This window comes from Ranitomeya imitator, chromosome 1 (assembly GCF_032444005.1).
Source record: "Ranitomeya imitator isolate aRanImi1 chromosome 1, aRanImi1.pri, whole genome shotgun sequence".
NCBI lineage: Eukaryota > Metazoa > Chordata > Amphibia > Anura > Dendrobatidae > Ranitomeya > Ranitomeya imitator.
The window spans coordinates 595,381,864-595,398,649 of NC_091282.1; the positions used below are offsets into that span (position 1 = coordinate 595,381,864).

Sequence of the window (16,786 nt, forward strand, 5' to 3'; positions counted from 1 at the left end):
CGGCCGAGAAAATATCGGATGATGGGAGCTGACCCATAGATTAACATTGGGACGAGTGCTATGCGATTTTTTAGCGCACTGCACTCGTCCGTAATACGGTCTAGTGTGACCCCGGCCTTATTCTTATTGAGATAATCCAGAATAACATCCCTCAGAAACCCTTCAAATATTTTACCAACAATAGAGGTTAGACTTACTGGCCTATAATTTCCAGGTTCACTTGGAACCTGGAAATTATAGTGCGGTGAAATTGCAAAAAAAAGTGCAATCCCACACTTGTTTTTTGTTTGGCTTTTTTGCTAGGTTCACTAAATGCTAAAACTGACCTGTCATTTTGATTCTCCAGGTCATTTCGAGTTCATAGACACCAAACATGACTAGGTTACGTTTTATCTAAATGGTAAAAAAAAATCCAAACTTTACTAAAAAAAAAAAAAAAAATTGCGCAATTTTCCGTTACCCGTAGCGTCTCCTTTTTTCGTGATTTGGGGTCAGGTGAGGGCTTATTTTTTGTGTGCTGAGCTGGCATTTTTAATGATACCAATTTGGTGCAGATACGTTCTTTTGATCGCCCGTTATTACATTTTAATGCAGTGTCGCGGCGAACAAAAAAAGTAATTCTGTTGTTTCGAGTATTTTTCTTGCTATGCCATTTAGCGATCAGGTTAATGCTTTTTTTATTGATAGATCGGGCGATTCTGAACCCGGCGATACCAAATATGTGTAGGTTTTTTTTTATTGTTTTATTTTGGATGGGGAAAAAGGGGGGTGATTTAAACTTTTATATTTTTTTTATTTTTTTCATATTTTTTAAAACATTTTTTTTTACGTTTGCCATGCTTCAATATCCTCCATGGGAGGCTAGAAGCTGGCATAGCCTGATCGGCTCTGCTACGTAGCCACGATCATAAGATCGCTGCTATGCAGCAGGAATACAGGCTTGCTATGAGCGCCGACCACAGGGGGCCGCGCACAGCAGGCCGGCATCAGTAACCATAGAGGTCTCAAGGACCTCTATGGTTACCATCCTGATGCATCGCCGACCACCGATCATGTGACGGGGTCGGCGATGCGATCATTTCCGGCCACACGGCAGGAAGCGACGTCAGCGTTTGACAGCGGCATTTAACTGGTTAATAGCGGCGGGTGAATCACGATTTCACCCGCCACTATTGCGCGCACATGTCAGCTGTACAAAACAGCTGACATGTTGCGACTTTGATGCGGGCTCACCGCCGAAGCCCACATCAAAGGGGGAGACACGACATGCGCAGTACTAGTACAGCGCATGTTGTGAAGGGGTTAAAAAGCTCCCTTAAAAAGCTTCTTTTTGTGTTGCCTGGTTTCTCACATTGGACACAATACACTTCATATAAATTTGATAAAGCAAAGCTGTTAGTTTGACTCAGTAGTTCATTAAAAATATAGCTTTGTCCACTATATTAGTTTCTCTCCTTGAGATACATAACTTTGACTGCCTCAAATGTACAAATGGCGAATTTACAAATGGCGATTTGTAACCAAGATTTAAATACTGTATACCCAATGCATTCAGACAATCACATAGCTGCATTTCTTGTAAAACATTTACAGATGTGACAGTCAATGCTCATAGTGACACAATCTTGATAAATGTTTGTTTATTCACTTCACAAACAGTTCTAAGCCTCTATATTTCATTGTAAACCATTATGGTGTACAGAAACTATGCCGGTGGTGGTTTGATCTAAATCCTTGTGGCTTTTATTTTCTAGGGGTTTATGGCCCCTCGTCTGATGATTCCATGATATCTCAGTTTCATCCAACCTTGAAAAGTGGCCACTTGAAGGTCTGGGTGAAACTACAGTTACTACATAGTGTAAATCACTATATAAGACCAGAGAAACATGACTAGGACAGATGCCACAACTGGGGTACCTGTACATGTACAGTGTGCTGATACCTGCATAATTGGGGATGCCTATGCAATGTAGGTAATCTCCCAGGGGTTCTCTGTCTTGGTGTTACTTCTCTGATATTCCAGACGGATGATGTTTAAAAGCCTCTTGGTGATGATCTACTGTAAGTATACTGTATGTAGTTAATCTTCATATATACGTAATCACTATATTTATTTAATCCTTATATGTACTTTTTAACCTTTGTATGTTAAGTACATACATAAAAGTGTACGCACTCACACTATTCAATCATACTATTCCTTGAATTTTGTAGTTTGCAATAAAATTGCATTGTATTGCAAGCATTAGCCTTTTTTAAAGCCATATCTGAACCTTAGTGTTAAAAACATGGCAAATAAAATTACCAAAATCTCCTGTAAATAATTATGCAAAGAGGGAACCATCATACCATTAAAAAATACGAGTGGATTTTCATGGGCCCATCCAGTATGTGGGTTCAAAGGTGTAATGGGGTGCATATGAAAGACTATGCAGCAGGGCAGGCCTTACTGCCAATGTGTAAAACAAAGTACAGGAGTACATAATGCATATTGTGAAGTAGATTTTCATGGACCCATCCAGTATGTGGGTTCAAAGGCTTATTGGGGTGCATATGAAATGGTAGCAGGGCAGGCCTTGAATTCAATGCAACACTTTTTCAGGAGTGCCCCCTGGACACCTTATGACAGGGGTATTGTGGTGCGTTGTAATTCTTGGCAGCCCATCCACTCTCTGCATAGGTAACAGCAGCTTAGGAGACCCACTGTTTCATAATGGCCCTTTAAGAAGATTAATGCAACCTGATGCACCAGTAAAAATAGCCTCTGTGACTTTAAGAGTCCCTCCTTCATAAATGAAACAAGATGGGTCTGCTTATGTGTCACACACCACATGGCCAGCTAGGGTTGTTAAATGTTGCAATGACATTTCCCAGTGAATGCATTTGTAGTGGTTGAAAGCAATGTTAAAGTTGAAAAACGCTTTAAAAACGCTGCGTCTGAACTAAGCCTAAGTGGGGGAGAAAACTTTCAGTCTGGGGTTAAATATTTGGCCTTACAGGCAAGTCATTAACCTGCAAAGGATGTACCTTGACATATTTCCCAGCAAGACTCATTTTGGTTTCACTTTAATGTGTTTTTTGTGGCACCGGGATAAATGGCATGAATCTCGGAAAAATTGATTAAAGGGGTTGTCCACTACTTTCAATTAACCCCCCAATGTACCCCCCCGGGGGCCCCTAATGAATTGTGCAATTACCTTCCGTTGCCGTTTTTGCCTGTGAGCGGCGCTATTCTGGCTGCTGAGTCCGGGTCACGTGACCCCCAGGCTGCAGCCGCCGCTCATTTCCGCCGACATCACGTCAATTTCCAGACTCTAGAAATTGACGTGACGTCAGCAGCAGGCGTGACCAGCCCCCACAGTCAGCAGTCACTCAGCAAGAGTGACTGGGCTGTGGGCGGTGCTGGGGGCTGCAGGGCTGTGCTAGGGGCGAGCGGCGCTATGTGTTTACTAAGTGCTGCTGGGATCTGCGGGCGGGCGGGGCTGTGCTGCTGTCGCCAGTGTCTGCCCGCCGGCGCCGGTGTCTGCCCGCCGGCGCCGGTGTCTGCCTGCCGGCATGTATGTGCATGCCAGCGCTGTGTGTGTGTGTGCCAGCGCTGTGTGTGTGTGTGTGTGTGCAGGCATCGTCCGATGGGACTACAAGTTCCATCGGGCTCTGCCTGCTACACTGACAGTGAGTGACACATTAGCCAATGATGGGACAGTAGTAGTCCCATCATCCGGCTAATGTGTTGAATGTAAAAAAAAACAAAAAAACATACATAGTACATACATACATACATACATACAACACACACCATGTGACATCATGCAACAGATGCACCATGCGATGACATGCACCATGCGACGACATGCACCATGTGACGATATGCGACATGCACCATGCAACGACATGTGACATGCACCATGCTACATGCACCATCTGACAGCATGCGACATGCACCATGCGATGACATGCGACATGCACCATGCGACATGCACCATGCGACATGCACCATGCGATGACATGCGACATGCGACATGCTGCATGCACCATGTGACGGCATGCGACATGCACCATGCGACGACATGCGACATTCACCATGCGAACTGCACCATGTGATGACATGTGACATGCTACATGCACCATGTGACGTCATGCGACATGCACCATGCGACGACATGCAACATTCACCATGTGAAATGCACCATGCGACGACATGCACCATGCGACAACATGCGGCATGCACCATGGGCAGACATGCGACATGCACCATGCGACAACATGCTACATGCAACGACATGCGACATGCTGCATGCACCATGTGACGGCATGCGACATGCACCATGCGGCGACATGCGACATTCACCATGCAAAATGCATCATGCGGCGACATGCGACATGCACCATGCGACGACATGCGACATGCACCATGCTACATGCACCATGTGACAACATGCGACATGCGACGACATGCACCATGCGATGACATGCGACATGCTGCATGCACCATGTGACGACATGCGACATGCACCATGCGACGACATGTGACATTCACCATGCAAAATGCACCATGCGACAACATGTGACATGCACCATGCGACGACATGCACCATGCTACATGCACCATGCGGCGGCATGCGACATGCACCATGCGGCGGCATGCACCGTGCGATGACATGCACCGTGCGACGACATGCACCATGCGACAACATGCACCATGCGACGACATGCACCATTTGCCGACATGCACCATGCGCCGACATGCACCATGCGACAACATGCTACATGCGACGGCATGCTGCATGCACCATGTGACGGCATGCGACATGCACCATGCGGCGACATGCGACATTCACCGTGCGAAATGCACCATGTGATGACATGCGACAACATGCACCATGCAACGACATGCGACATGCTGCATGCACCATGTGACGGCATGCGACATGCACCATGCGACGACATGCGACATTCACCATGCGAAATGCACCATGCGACGACATGCGACATGCACCATGCGACAACATGCGACATGCACCATGCTACATGCACCATGCGATGACATGCGACATGCACCATGCGGCGACATGCACCATGCAACGAAATGCTACATGCACCATGCGACGACATGCACCGTGCGACGACATGCACCGTGCGACGACATGCACCACGCGACGACATACACCTTGCGACGACATGCACCATGCGACAACATGCTACATGCACCGACATGCACCATGCGACGACATGCACCATGCGATGACATGCGCCATGCAACGACATGTGCCATGCGACATGCACCATGCGACGACATGCACCATGCGACATGCGACATGCACCATGCGACGACATGCACCATGCGACGACAAGCAACATGCACCATGCGACGACATGCACCATGCAACGACATGCACCATGCAACGACATGCGACATACAGTACATACATACTACAGACATACAGTACATATAACATAGAGTACATACTCACCATCACTTGTCACTTTGTTCCCCGAAGCCATTGTCACCTGTAAAATATATTAAGATATGAAACAAACAATATACTCCCTGTCCGCATAAATCCAATTAAAACGAGTGTCCCACAATGATCTCCCGTGGAGAGCAGGAGCATCAGCTGATGCGACCACTCTCCAGGGGCTCCAGGAACACAATGATGGAAGGTATCCTTCCATCATGTATTCCTCACAAGGTATTCCTACGCCCCTGTGAGAAAATAGTCCCTAGTCTCACTATTGGCATTGCTGGGTGAGACATTTTCCCATGCAGCAATTGCCATAAAGTGAGACCAGTGAACTAGAGTAACCTCAGTGATGCACTGCAGGAGCCATTGTCTCCTGTCAGTGTGTCACTGAGGGTCCTATAGAGCAGTGACATCACCCGATGTCACTGTTCTATAGGGGAGATCGTCGTGGGACACTCGTTATTAATTGGACTATGGCGGAAAGGTAGTATACGGTTTATTATTTTACTTTTTTTTGCAGGCGCTGAAGTATGGTAAGTATGGTTAAATGAAGAATATTAAAATACTTTTTTCCAAATGTGTGTGTGTTTTATTAACCCTTTCTTACTATTGGATTAATAACGGATAGGCGTCTTATTGACGCCTCTCCGTTATTAACCCGGCTTAATGTCATCTTACAATAGCAAGGTGACATTAACCCCTTATTACCCCATATCCCACCGCTACTCGGGACTGGTATTTGTAGCCGGGGGGGCAAAATCCATGGCCCCTCTCTAGGCTATGAATATCAGCCTGCAGCTGTCTGCGTAGCCTTTCTGGCTATAAAATATAGGGGGACCCCACGTCATTTTTTTGGGAGGGGTCCCCCTATTTTAATAGCCAGTAAAGGCTACGCAGACAGCTGCGGGCTGGTATTCATAGCAAGCTACAGATATTGGCCTCAGCCGTCGGCTTTCCCCCTCTGGTGCAGAATATTGCGCGGGAGCCCACGCCGTTTTTTTCCGCTTTTTTTTTTCTTTTTAAATTCAACGCTCATTAAGGCCTCTTTCACTCTTGCGTCGGTACGGGTCCATCGCTATGCCTCGAGCCGACGTACCGACGCACGTTGTGAAATTTGTGCACGACGTGGGCAGCGGATGCAGTTTTTCAACGCATCCGCTGCCCATTCTGAAGTGTGGGGAGGAGGGGGCGGAGTTTCTGCCGTGCAAGCGCGGTAGAAAATGGCGGGCGAGACGACCCAAAAAATTTTCAATTGAGCATTTTTTGTGCCGACGATCCGCCAAAAAACGACGGATCTGTAGCACGACGGAGGTGATGTCTGGCCATCCGTCACGATCCGTCGCTAATACAAGTCTATGGGTAAAACGCATCCTGCAAACACATTTGGAGGATCCGTTTATTTGCACCTGATCGTTTTTTTCCGGCAGATCCATTTTTTTCCACCGGATGTTTGTATTAGCACTGGATTGCGCCTGGTGGCCACACGTTTAATCTGTTTTTGCAGGATCCGTCAAAAAAGCTGTTTCCGCTGGACGGAAAACACATACAGAGGAACGGTTTTTTGGTACGTCGAAAAAATGCACAGCGACTGATCTAGCAAAACACGGATGAAACGTGTGGCCATCTGACGCACTCCGGCGCTAATACAACTCTATGAGAAAAAAACGGATCTGGCGGAAAAAAATGATCAGGTGGAAAAAAACGGATACGGCGGGAAAAAAAAGATCCGGCAGAAAAAAAAAGATCCGGCGAAAAAAACCGGATCCTGCAAATGTGCTCGCAGGGTGCGTTTTGTACCCATAGACTTGTATTAGCAACGGATCCGTCGTGTTTTGGCGGACGCGACGCACAAAAAAAGTTCAATGTAACTTTTTTTGTGCGACGTGTCTGCCATTTCCGACCGCGCATGCGTGGCTGGAACTCCGCCCCCTCCTCCACGCTCATCACAATGGGCAGCGGATGCGTTGTAAAACTGCATCCGCTGCCCACGTTGTGCTAAATTTAGCATAATGTCCGTCGGTACGTCTGGCCAAAGGTTTGTGACGGCCCTGTACCGACGCAAGTGTGAAAGTAGCCTTACATCTGAATTTGCTGAGTATAATGCAGCCACCCCAGAGTATAATGTAACCCCCCAAATAATATAATGGAGCCCCCCATAGAGTATGATGCAATCACCCCTCATAGAATATAAATATAGAATATAAATATAATACAGCCCCCCATAGAATACAATGTAGCCCCGAATAGAATAGAATGCAGCTCACCTCCCCATAGAATATAATGCAGCCCCATCAAAGAGTATGATGCAATCATCCCTCATAAAATCTAATACAGCCCCGCATAGAATATAATGCAGCCCACCTCCCCATAATATATAATGTAGCCCCCATAGAATATAATGCAGCCCCCCATAGTATATAAGACAGCCTCCCCCATAGAATATAATATACCCCCCATAGTATATAAGATAGCCTCCCCCATAGAATAGAATATACCCCCGCAATAGTATATAACACAGCCACATAGTATATAACATGGCCTCCCCCATAGAATATAATATACCTCCCATAGTATATATCAAAGCCCGCATATAATATAGCACAACTTGCATAGTATATAGCACAGCCTGCATAATATAGCACAGCCCGCGTAGTAGTATACAGCACAGCCCGCGTAGTAGTATACAGCACAGCCCGGGTCGTAGTATATACAGCACAGCCCGCTTAGTAGTATATACAGCACAGCCCGCATAGTAGTATATACAGCACAGCCCGCGTAGTAGTATACACAGCACAGCCCACACAGTGATACAGTTATATGAAAAAGTTTGGGCACCCCTATTAATCTTAAGCTTAATGTTTTATAAAAAATGTTTTTTTTTTTGCAACAGCTATTTCAGTTTCATATATCTAATAACTGTTGGATACAGTAATGTTTCTGCCTTGAAATGAGGTTTATTGTAGCAGCAGGCGTGACCAGCCCCCACAGTCAGCAGTCACTCAGCAAGAGTGACTGGGCTGTGGGCGGTGCTGGGGGCTGCAGGGCTGTGCTAGGGGCGAGCGGCGCTATGTGTTTACTAAGTGCTGCTGGGATCTGCGGGCGGGCGGGGCTGTGCTGCTGTCGCCAGTGTCTGCCCGCCGGCGCCGGTGTCTGCCCGCCGGCGCCGGTGTCTGCCTGCCGGCATGTATGTGCATGCCAGCGCTGTGTGTGTGTGTGCCAGCGCTGTGTGTGTGTGTGTGTGTGCAGGCATCGTCCGATGGGACTACAAGTTCCATCGGGCTCTGCCTGCTACACTGACAGTGAGTGACACATTAGCCAATGATGGGACAGTAGTAGTCCCATCATCCGGCTAATGTGTTGAATGTAAAAAAAAACAAAAAAACATACATAGTACATACATACATACATACATACAACACACACCATGTGACATCATGCAACAGATGCACCATGCGATGACATGCACCATGCGACGACATGCACCATGTGACGATATGCGACATGCACCATGCAACGACATGTGACATGCACCATGCTACATGCACCATCTGACAGCATGCGACATGCACCATGCGATGACATGCGACATGCACCATGCGACATGCACCATGCGACATGCACCATGCGATGACATGCGACATGCGACATGCTGCATGCACCATGTGACGGCATGCGACATGCACCATGCGACGACATGCGACATTCACCATGCGAACTGCACCATGTGATGACATGTGACATGCTACATGCACCATGTGACGTCATGCGACATGCACCATGCGACGACATGCAACATTCACCATGTGAAATGCACCATGCGACGACATGCGACATGCTACATGCCCCATGCGCCGACATGCACCATGCGACAACATGCGGCATGCACCATGGGCAGACATGCGACATGCACCATGCGACAACATGCTACATGCAACGACATGCGACATGCTGCATGCACCATGTGACGGCATGCGACATGCACCATGCGGCGACATGCGACATTCACCATGCAAAATGCATCATGCGGCGACATGCGACATGCACCATGCGACGACATGCGACATGCACCATGCTACATGCACCATGTGACAACATGCGACATGCGACGACATGCACCATGCGATGACATGCGACATGCTGCATGCACCGTGTGACGACATGCGACATGCACCATGCGACGACATGTGACATTCACCATGCAAAATGCACCATGCGACAACATGCGACATGCACCATGCGACGACATGCACCATGCTACATGCACCATGCGGCGGCATGCGACATGCACCATGCGGCGGCATGCACCGTGCGATGACATGCACCGTGCGACGACATGCACCATGCGACAACATGCACCATGCGACGACATGCACCATTTGCCGACATGCACCATGCGCCGACATGCACCATGCGACAACATGCTACATGCGACGGCATGCTGCATGCACCATGTGACGGCATGCAACATGCACCATGCGGCGACATGCGACATTCACCGTGCGAAATGCACCATGTGATGACATGCGACAACATGCACCATGCGACGACATGCGACATGCTGCATGCACCATGTGACGGCATGCGGCATGCACCATGCGACGACATGCGACATTCACCATGCGAAATGCACCATGCGACGACATGCGACATGCACCATGCGACAACATGCGACATGCACCATGCTACATGCACCATGCGATGACATGCGACATGCACCATGCGGCGACATGCACCATGCAACGAAATGCTACATGCACCATGCGACGACATGCACCGTGCGACGACATGCACCGTGCGACGACATGCACCACGCGACGACATACACCTTGCGACGACATGCACCATGCGACAACATGCTACATGCACCGACATGCACCATGCGACGACATGCACCATGCGATGACATGCGCCATGCAACGACATGTGCCATGCGACATGCACCATGCGACGACATGCACCATGCGACATGCGACATGCACCATGCGACGACATGCACCATGCGACGACAAGCAACATGCACCATGCGACGACATGCACCATGCAACGACATGCACCATGCAACGACATGCGACATACAGTACATACATACTACAGACATACAGTACATATAACATAGAGTACATACTCACCATCACTTGTCACTTTGTTCCCCGAAGCCATTGTCACCTGTAAAATATATTAAGATATGAAACAAACAATATACTCCCTGTCCGCATAAATCCAATTAAAACGAGTGTCCCACAATGATCTCCCGTGGAGAGCAGGAGCATCAGCTGATGCGACCACTCTCCAGGGGCTCCAGGAACACAATGATGGAAGGTATCCTTCCATCATGTATTCCTCACAAGGTATTCCTACGCCCCTGTGAGAAAATAGTCCCTAGTCTCACTATTGGCATTGCTGGGTGAGACATTTTCCCATGCAGCAATTGCCATAAAGTGAGACCAGTGAACTAGAGTAACCTCAGTGATGCACTGCAGGAGCCATTGTCTCCTGTCAGTGTGTCACTGAGGGTCCTATAGAGCAGTGACATCACCCGATGTCACTGTTCTATAGGGGAGATCGTCGTGGGACACTCGTTATTAATTGGACTATGGCGGAAAGGTAGTATACGGTTTATTATTTTACTTTTTTTTGCAGGCGCTGAAGTATGGTAAGTATGGTTAAATGAAGAATATTAAAATACTTTTTTCCAAATGTGTGTGTGTTTTATTAACCCTTTCTTACTATTGGATTAATAACGGATAGGCGTCTTATTGACGCCTCTCCGTTATTAACCCGGCTTAATGTCATCTTACAATAGCAAGGTGACATTAACCCCTTATTACCCCATATCCCACCGCTACTCGGGACTGGTATTTGTAGCCGGGGGGGCAAAATCCATGGCCCCTCTCTAGGCTATGAATATCAGCCTGCAGCTGTCTGCGTAGCCTTTCTGGCTATAAAATATAGGGGGACCCCACGTCATTTTTTTGGGAGGGGTCCCCCTATTTTAATAGCCAGTAAAGGCTACGCAGACAGCTGCGGGCTGGTATTCATAGCAAGCTACAGATATTGGCCTCAGCCGTCGGCTTTTCCCCTCTGGTGCAGAATATTGCGCGGGAGCCCACGCCGTTTTTTTCCGCTTTTTTTTTTCTTTTTAAATTCAACGCTCATTAAGGCCTCTTTCACTCTTGCGTCGGTACGGGTCCATCGCTATGCCTCGAGCCGACGTACCGACGCACGTTGTGAAATTTGTGCACGACGTGGGCAGCGGATGCAGTTTTTCAACGCATCCGCTGCCCATTCTGAAGTGTGGGGAGGAGGGGGCGGAGTTTCTGCCGTGCAAGCGCGGTAGAAAATGGCGGGCGAGACGACCCAAAAAATTTTCAATTGAGCATTTTTTGTGCCGACGATCCGCCAAAAAACGACGGATCTGTAGCACGACGGAGGTGATGTCTGGCCATCCGTCACGATCCGTCGCTAATACAAGTCTATGGGTAAAACGCATCCTGCAAACACATTTGGAGGATCCGTTTATTTGCACCTGATCGTTTTTTTCCGGCAGATCCGTTTTTTTCAACCGGATCGGTTTTTTTCCGCCGGATCCATTTTTTTCCACCGGATGTTTGTATTAGCACCGGATTGCGCCTGGTGGCCACACGTTTAATCTGTTTTTGCAGGATCCGTCAAAAAAGCTGTTTCCGCTGGACGGAAAACACATACAGAGGAACGGTTTTTTGGTACGTCGAAAAAATGCACAGCGACTGATCTAGCAAAACACGGATGAAACGTGTGGCCATCTGACGCACTCCGGCGCTAATACAACTCTATGAGAAAAAAACGGATCTGGCGGAAAAAAATGATCAGGTGGAAAAAAACGGATACGGCGGGAAAAAAAAGATCCGGCAGAAAAAAAAAGATCCGGCAAAAAAAAACGGATCCTGCAAATGTGCTCGCAGGGTGTGTTTTGTACCCATAGACTTGTATTAGCAACGGATCCGTCGTGTTTTGGCGGACGCGACGCACAAAAAAAGTTCAATGTAACTTTTTTTGTGCGACGTGTCTGCCATTTCCGACCGCGCATGCGTGGCTGGAACTCCGCCCCCTCCTCCACGCTCATCACAATGGGCAGCGGATGCGTTGTAAAACTGCATCCGCTGCCCATGTTGTGCTAAATTTAGCATAATGTCCGTCGGTACGTCTGGCCAAAGGTTTGCGACGGCCCCGTACCGACGCAAGTGTGAAAGTAGCCTTACATCTGAATTTGCTGAGTATAATGCAGCCACCCCAGAGTATAATGTAACCCCCCAAATAATATAATGCAGCCCCCCATAGAGTATGATGCAATCACCCCTCATAGAATATAAATATAGAATATAAATATAATACAGCCCCCCATAGAATACAATGTAGCCCCGAATAGAATAGAATGCAGCTCACCTCCCCATAGAATATAATGCAGCCCCATCAAAGAGTATGATGCAATCATCCCTCATAAAATCTAATACAGCCCCGCATAGAATATAATGCAGCCCACCTCCCCATAATATATAATGTAGCCCCCATAGAATATAATGCAGCCCCCCATAGTATATAAGACAGCCTCCCCCATAGAATATAATATACCCCCCATAGTATATAAGATAGCCTCCCCCATAGAATAGAATATACCCCCGCAATAGTATATAACACAGCCACATAGTATATAACATGGCCTCCCCCATAGAATATAATATACCTCCCATAGTATATATCAAAGCCCGCATATAATATAGCACAACTTGCATAGTATATAGCACAGCCTGCATAATATAGCACAGCCCGCGTAGTAGTATACAGCACAGCCCGCGTAGTAGTATACAGCACAGCCCGGGTCGTAGTATATACAGCACAGCCCGCTTAGTAGTATATACAGCACAGCCCGCATAGTAGTATATACAGCACAGCCCGCGTAGTAGTATACACAGCACAGCCCACACAGTGATACAGTTATATGAAAAAGTTTGGGCACCCCTATTAATCTTAAGCTTAATGTTTTATATCATATCTATCTATCTATCTATATATCCCATATCTATCTATCTATCTATCTATCTATCTATCTATCTATCTATCTATCTATCTATCTATCTATCCCACATCTATTTATCTATCTATCTATCCCATATCTATCTATCTATCTATCTATCTATCTATCTAGCCCATATCTATCTATCTATCCCACATCTATCTATCTATCTATCTATCCCATATCTATCTATCTATCTACCGATCCATCTATCCCATATCTATCTATCTATCTATCCCATATCTATCTATCTATCTATCTATCTATCTATCTATCTATCTATCTATCTATCTATCTATCCCATATCTATCTATCCCACATCTATTTATCTATCTATCCCATATCTATCTATCTATCTATCCCATATCTATCTATCTATCCCATATCTATCTATCTATCCCATATCTATCTATCTACCGATCCATCTATCCCATATCTATCTATCTATCTATCCCATATCTATCTATCTATCTATCTATCTATCTATCTATCTATCTATCTATCTATCTATCTATCTATCTATCTATCCCATATCTATCTATCCCACATCTATTTATCTATCTATCCCATATCTATCTATCTATCCCATATCTATCTATCTATCCCATATCTATCTATCTATCTATCTATCTATCTATCTATCTATCTATCTATCTATCTATCTATCTACCGATCCATCTATCCCATATCTATCTATCTATCTATCTATCTATCTATCTATCTATCTATCTATCTATCTATCCCATATCTATCTATCTATCAAATTCAAATTCAAATTCAAATGAGCTTTATTGGCAGGACTAAGTACATATTAGCATTGCCAAAGCATATGGTAAAAATACGGGGGTGGGGGAGGGGGGGCATATAGAGGTCCAGGGAATATCAAATTCCTTTTAGAGGATAGGGGATGTTTCCAGGGTGGGGTATAGGAGTCCATGACATATCGGGCTCTTTAGTCGGGGGATAGGGATATGTCCAGTGTTGGGGTACGGGAGTCCATGACATATCAGGCTCCTCTTAGTCTGTGGCAGGCACTGACATATTCCGCTGCTACGGCCACTGCACTTTCCTCTTCCCCCAGTATTATCGGCAGTTTCTCTTCCTCCTCCTTGGAGGTGAAGTCTGGGAGGAGATCAGACAGCCTCTTGAAGTGAGTGTCCCTCATTGCGGAGTATTTGGGGCACCTCAGCAGGAAGTGGGCCTCATCCTCCACGGCCTCCTGGGGGCACTGCTGGCAGAGTCTGTTCTCTCGAGGCTTGTAGTTCTGTCGGTGCCGCCCGGATTCGATGAGTAGGCTGTGGGCGCTCAGTCTGTACCGGCTCAGGATCTGTCGATCTTTGGGGTTTTCTAGTTTCTCTAGATATGGGGCCAGTTTGTACTCCCTCTGTAGATTCCGGTATATTGTCAGTTTCTGGGATTTGTTTATGTCGTTCCTCCAGATGCTGAGATATTCCTCTTTGACTTTGTGTACCATTTTCTGGATTTCACCTTTTGTCAGGCCATGGAGGTTGATGGCTTGGTCAGACTGGCTTTGGGTACTTTTTCTTGGGAGGCTTCCTGAGGCTTCCTGGTGTAGGAAGGCTTTGTGATGGTAGGAGCTGGGACTGCTACTTTGTAGATGAGCCTTGAATGACAGCGCCTTCTTCTTTATTGCGATGTGTAGTGGGAATCTGCCCAGCTCTGCTCGGCAGGCGCTATTTGATGTGCTCCGATGGACTTGGAGAAGATGCTTGCAGAACTCTAGGTGGAATATTTCTGTCGGCCCAGCGTCCCACTTTGACCAGTTTGGGTATGAGACTGGGCCCCAGACCTCACTACCGTATAGAAGAATTGGGGCAATGATGGAGTCAAAAATTTTTAGCCATACGGTTACTGGTGCCTTGAGGTGGTACAGACGCCTTCTGATGGCATAGAAGGCTTTGGATGCCTTGTCTTTTAGTGACTCTATGGCTTGCTTGAAGCTCCCTGACTGGCTGAGTTCTAGGCCCAGGTAGGTGTACCTGTTGGTTTCAGTAAGTGGACGGTTGTCTATCATAAAGGTAGGATTGCCAGTGGGTTTCTGCTTTCTTTTCTGGAACACCATGATATTAGTTTTTTTCTCGTTGATTGGCAGTGCCCATGTGCTGCTGAAGGTCTCTAGGATTTCCAGATGATCTTGGAGGCCTTTCTCAGTTGGTGATAACAGCACGAGGTCATCTGCATACAGCAGAAATTTCACCTGGGTGTCATGGAGGGTGAGTCCTGGTGCTGAGGAGGACTCTAGGGCCACTGCCAGCTCATTGATGTAGATGTTAAAGAGCGTTGGACTGAGGCTGCAGCCCTGTCTCACTCCTCGACTTTGTTGGAAATAGGCTGTCCTCCTTCCGTTGACCTTCACACTGCAACTGTTCTCTGTGTAGGAGCTTCGGATGACATCATATGTTTTGCCTCCTATTCCGCTCCCCAGCAATTTTAGGAATAGTCCTGGGTGCCACACTGAGTCGAAGGCCTTCTTGAAGTCCACAAAACAAGCGTATATCTTCCCGTTCATTTGTATTGTGGACGTGGCTCTTGATGAGGCTGTGCAGAGTGTAGATGTGGTCAGTGGTGCGGTGGTTTGGCATGAACCCTGCTTGGCTCTTGCTGAGGACGTTGTGCTCGGTGAGGAAGGTGAGGATCCAATGTTCAGGATGCAGTTGAAGAGTTTACCCAGGTTGCTGCTGACACATATCCCTCGGTAGTTTGCTGGGTCGTACTTGTCCCCATTTTTGTGTATAGGGGTTATGAGGCCTTGGTTCCAGTTTTTGGGGAAGCAGCCGGCCTGCAGTACAATATTAAATAGTTTTGTTATCGCAGCCTGGATGTCTGGAGGGCTGTATTTCAGCATTTCTGGGAGGATCCCATCTGGACCACTGGCTTTTTTACCTTTTATCTGTGTGATCCTTTCTGTTATTTCTGTCAGTGTGATTGGTGTATCCAGAGGATTTTGGAAATCTTTGAACTTTTCCTCCATATCTTTCAGTTTTTTCACAAGCTCTTTTTGTGCCAGGTTCAGGTCTTCACTTGGGATGTCATTGTAGAGGTCCTTGAAGTACTGGAGCCAGATGTTGCAGCTCTGGATGTGGAGGCTGTTGCTTTTCTGGTTGGATCCAAGGTGATTCCACAGTTCCCAAAATTTGTTGTCTTCAAGGGCATCTTGGAGTTGGAGGAGTTTGGTAGAGATGTCGTTTTGCTTTTTCTTTCTGAGGATGGCTTTGTAATTTCGTTGTACGGTGTGGTAGGCTTCTCTCAGAGT

General features: G+C 46.9%; 1 long non-coding RNA gene across 1 annotated transcript in view; it reads right to left on the bottom strand.

Annotated features, from left to right (window-relative positions):
- LOC138657955 (uncharacterized) overlaps window positions 1-16,786 on the bottom strand; it is an 84,035-nt gene that overhangs the window by 44,074 nt on the left and 23,175 nt on the right. The gene's annotated exons all lie outside the window — the stretch shown is intronic.